General features: G+C 40.5%; 1 protein-coding gene across 1 annotated transcript in view; it reads right to left on the bottom strand.

Moving 5' to 3' along the window:
- LOC115101618 (zinc finger and BTB domain-containing protein 46) overlaps positions 1 to 3,710 on the bottom strand; it is a 182,685-nt gene extending 178,975 nt beyond the window's left edge. The window contains exon 1 of the mRNA XM_065005286.1: positions 3,285 to 3,710. The gene's annotated coding sequence lies outside the window, so the exon portion shown is untranslated. The remainder of the gene's footprint in view (positions 1 to 3,284) is intronic.
- Between the last annotated feature and the right edge of the window lie 994 nt (positions 3,711 to 4,704).

Raw genomic sequence — 4,704 nt, 5'->3', positions numbered from 1 at the left:
AGATCAGTACCCGAACCCCCAACCAGGTAAGAAACATTTCATGTCTTTATTGTGATGTTTCCTCACATCAACAGATGTATTTATTTTGGTTCATGATGACATCAGGGCATTCATGAAATACGTCATATTCTGGTGGTTTTCTGGTTGAAATTACATCCCATTACCAGATTACAACCAGGCCCCTAAAATACACCTGACAATGTCACAAAAGACGTTTAAAGAATTATAGGGCTACTGTCGTTTCAGCCACATAATTAAATAGAACAATCAAATCAAATGTTATTTGTCACATGCGCCGAACACAACAGGGGTAGACCTTACAGTGAAATGCTTACTTACAAGTCCTTAACCAATAATGCAGTTTTAAGAAACATATAACAAATAGAATGAATATTATGTTAATTGTTAGTAATTCATTAACAGTCATTAAATAAATACACATACTGTATAGCTGCATAATTGAAGACTTCAGCAGGCTTATCAAATTAGGCTCAGCCTTTCCTTATTAGCTTACACCTTGGCAGATATTCACCCAGGTGAAGACGTCACTGTTAACGAGGGTTCCGTACTAGCTGCCATGCTTGACACCTCCCAAATTAGGAACCAGTCCAGGTTTCCATTGGCTACTTTAACAATTTAATCTTGGCCTTGTTTTTCTTTCCTCTCTCTCTCTCTCTGACCATCTCTCCATTTTACCCAATTGTGTTGACTAATAAAGGAACCTGCCTATGACAGGCTATTGTTTTAACTTATACTGTGATAGATAATTAAAATAGTCTGACACAAGTGTGTTTAAAAAAATAAAATCAAAAAATATATATATATATATTCGATTTTTCATATATTACTTTCACACATCTTTGTGACCAAGATGTTAAATGGTATGCCTAACAATTGTTTATTTAGTAGGTATAACCACCATGGTTGATGCAAAACAAAGCAACATACAGGTTGTGTGGTTTTGAATTCTTTAGAACTTTAATTGAATAGCATTTATAATGTTGTTTTTTAAAAATCTTTATTTAACTAGGCAAGTCAGTTAAGAACACATTCTTATTTACAATGACGGCCTACACTGGCCAAACCCTGAAGACGCTGTGCCGCTGCATGGGTCTCCCAATCACCGCAGCTATGATACAGCCTGGAATCGAACCAGGGTGTTTGTAGTGACGCCTCAAGCACTGAGAGGCAGTGCCTTGGACCGCTGCGCCACTCGGGAGCATGTATAGGTTTTTAACGCATAGGTCTAAATGCTTAGGCTATAAATGAAAGTTATTAGGTCTATAAAATATGATCAGAATCTCGGAATAATAAAACACTGTAAGTCTAGGAGGAAACCAAATACAAGTGTGATTTTGCAATTAAATGTTAGAACTAACAGGGAGTTAAATGATCGAAATACAAAAGGTTAGGGGAAAACATATTAGCAGACTGGTGTGGGAAAGGTGTAGCATAGGACATCAGACATCGATAGATTTGATCAGACAGACGATTTGCGCGACTTCATTGTTGACATCCCACCTGGAGCACGGTGCGCCGAGACATTGTGTTGTTGTCAGCGCATGAATAAAGTGGTGTTGTTCCCCTTTCATTTTCTGAGCACGGTAGAAAATGGAGGAAGACGGAACTGACCACTCTGAGGGGGCAGACACAGACCGACAGAGACACATACACAATAACCGAGAGACGGGCAAAGCATATCAGCAGAACGGTTTGGCATTTCAGCTTCATTCAGCACCAAATGAAAACACTTGACACCACACTTTCAACTCAACTCAAGAAGCGCCTGCGGACGGATCAGATGAATATTGCATATCGCTACAACATTGCCCAAAAACCATTGAGTCTGAAACCTGAACTCTCCCTCTCTTGTCTGGTAGCCTACTCTGGGGTTGGGTGTTGACGCAGCAGAAATTTCCAGCTGGAGAAATCCCCCTTTCAGAGGTTAACCGAGGGAAGGAGAAGGGGTGGGGGGTTTAAGCCCTTGCCTGCCAAACTGCCAGCATTTCATTTTAAAGGCTCAGGGCAGTCAAAAACGTGATTTGCTAAGTTTTATATATATTTCCACACTATGAGGTTGCAATAATACTGTGAACTTATAAAAAATAATGATAACGCCTTTTAGTGTAAGCCTGTTTGAAAAGACCACCTGACATGTCAGCCGGTTTGAAAAGACCACCTGACATGTCAGCCTGTTTTGGTGGGATGGAGTTTTGGCCTGCCTGGCATCATCACCAAGCAGTAAAAGTTAATAGACCAATAACAAAGAGTGTTTCAAACCTCTCTGCCAATAACAGCTAATTTTAAGGTTACATATCCCTCCCATTAACCTCAATTAGGGCCCCCAATCAGACTACTTCCAGACAGTCCTAGCAAAATTAGTGCTTGAGAAATTGTTCTTAGCTAAGAAGCTCATTTTTTATAGATTTTTTAAATAAATAAATATAAAATAAAAGTAGGTTACTGAATTGTTACCCAGAAATGATTTGATATGGCGATAAAAATGGTTGCATTGAGCCTTTAAATATCCCGACAGACCGCATAGAACGATATACAGCCAAGGCATCACGATCAGTGACAGCTCACTGCGTGACAATCCCGCAAAGACCTAGAATATTGGGGTCAAAACGTTGACAGTTAACTCAACATTCGCGGGTTAACAAATACAGTCAGGGAAAGAGGGGTTCCTTTACAGCGGAAACAAATAGCCTATGGTTACAGCGTTTTATTCTGCAAATACATGTGCCTTTAGCCTATATCGTGTTTTCCCAATCTCATGCAAGTGCACAATTATCCTACATTAGCAAATGACTGCATCTCATAATAACAAAAACAAGAAACATACACGCAAGTAGACATCTGGCTTGTCAGTTAGCTCGGCAACATGAAACAGGTAGGCGGACTACTTTTAGCATGACGCTTAAATGCATCGCACCGAAGAACTGTCAAAATACACTTGTGCGGTCCGTGACATGATACCAACACACCGACAACCACCCGTTATTAACCGTAAAACCACGATACACCGCTTCAACTTGTCACATGCATTCAGAAGAGTTACATTGTTCAATGGTTATAACGTGTGCGCAAGCACGCTCTCTATCTGAACGTAAAACTATTATGAAAATGACATTGTTGTAAAATGAAGCACATAGCCTGAACCTTGTGACAGCGTCTCCGTGTAAAATCAGCCGCTTTTAAAATACATACATTGACACTAGGCAATTGAATAGAAACGGAAGGGCTGATGAAGGAAAAGCAATGAAAGAGCATGGCAGACATACCTGTTAACCCATGGGGTCTGGGATAGACGCGGTGTCGATTCTTTGGAGTCCAATCCGATGTGACAGCGTGAGAGATAAAGAAAGGGGAATGTTCAGAAGAACATAGTATTATCTTCTTTCATCACCTACGCTTTTTGTGTCTCTTTAAGTGTTATTCCCCTGTTTTCTCCCCCTCTCTCCCTGTCTCAGCCAGCCTTTTTTCTCTCTCTTTCACTCCCCTGCTTTTCCGTGTTTTGGTATCAGGAACCAGCCTCCCCCTCTGTGTCTGTCTGTCTCTCTCTCCCCCTCTCTCTTTCGCTCTCTTTCTCCAGGGCGCTCTCTCCCTCGCACTGTCCCCCCGTATCTCCCTGTCTTTGGGCAGACTCAGGAAATGAGGCAACATGAACGCACACGCCGTTCCATCAGCGACCAACCCCCAGACACTCTCTATCTGACAGCTCAAAGAAATATTAGTGTCATTATTGCAATTGAGTAGCACGATGTGAAATCCTAAAATAAATACAAATGTCGGGTATTTGTCTGTGTGTGCAGTGTGTCATGAAAACAATATAATGGAGTGGTAAACATTCTTATTCTTATGCTAAACTGGGTTGTCTTATGGACAAGATAACCAATTGAAATTGAATTGTGTGTAAGGTACAAAGTACCGTGCTATAATATACCTAACATTTATTGTTCCAGCTATATCTTCAGCATATCATATGATTTTCTGAAAGAAAGAAATATATACTGCTGCAAAGGAGTGTATGTTTCATCTGAATTGACACCATCTCATGGTAATACAGTTTATGAAGGAAAAGAATGTCTCAGTGCAGCTATTAGCCTACACAGAGAAGTATGCTCTTGTCTATACATTTATGCATGACACTGGGGTTCTGAACATGAGTGCATCTGCTGTGGGTGTTGGTGAGAACAGAAGACAAGCTTTGTCCACCTTGTAGTTTGAATGAAAGGCAAGGACCAAGCTACACCCTCTTGTGGTAAAACAGGCAAACTATCCATCAATCAGACAGAAGGTAAAGGAATACTGACATTCACATGTTGGACAACCCTTCAAAACAAAATGCTTTTTTTTTTCATTGTTTCATCCATCTTTCAGACAATGACATTCCAGTAAAATCACTGAAATAATATCATAGTTATTAATAAGGACTAACACATTAATAACACCACCATTGACATCATGTCAATTGTAGATGATATACTGTTATAAATTCAATGTCTGTCTCAATCAGATGAGATTCCTTCATGCCGGTGCCATTTCAGTGCCCTTGCCAAAGTCTGTCTCATTGCTAAATCTGATATCAGACATAAACAGACAGAGCACTTCTCATCTTCTCAGTCTGACGTCCTGGCTGTTTAGGGGAAGTAGGGAGATTTGGAGGACAGGACAGCCTGGAGTGTGTTACGTCAGGGAGAG

This window comes from Oncorhynchus nerka, linkage group LG20 (assembly GCF_034236695.1).
Source record: "Oncorhynchus nerka isolate Pitt River linkage group LG20, Oner_Uvic_2.0, whole genome shotgun sequence".
In the NCBI taxonomy this organism is placed as follows: domain Eukaryota; kingdom Metazoa; phylum Chordata; class Actinopteri; order Salmoniformes; family Salmonidae; genus Oncorhynchus; species Oncorhynchus nerka.
Note: the sequence above shows the minus strand (reverse complement) of the source record. Positions and strands in the feature narration are given on the sequence as shown.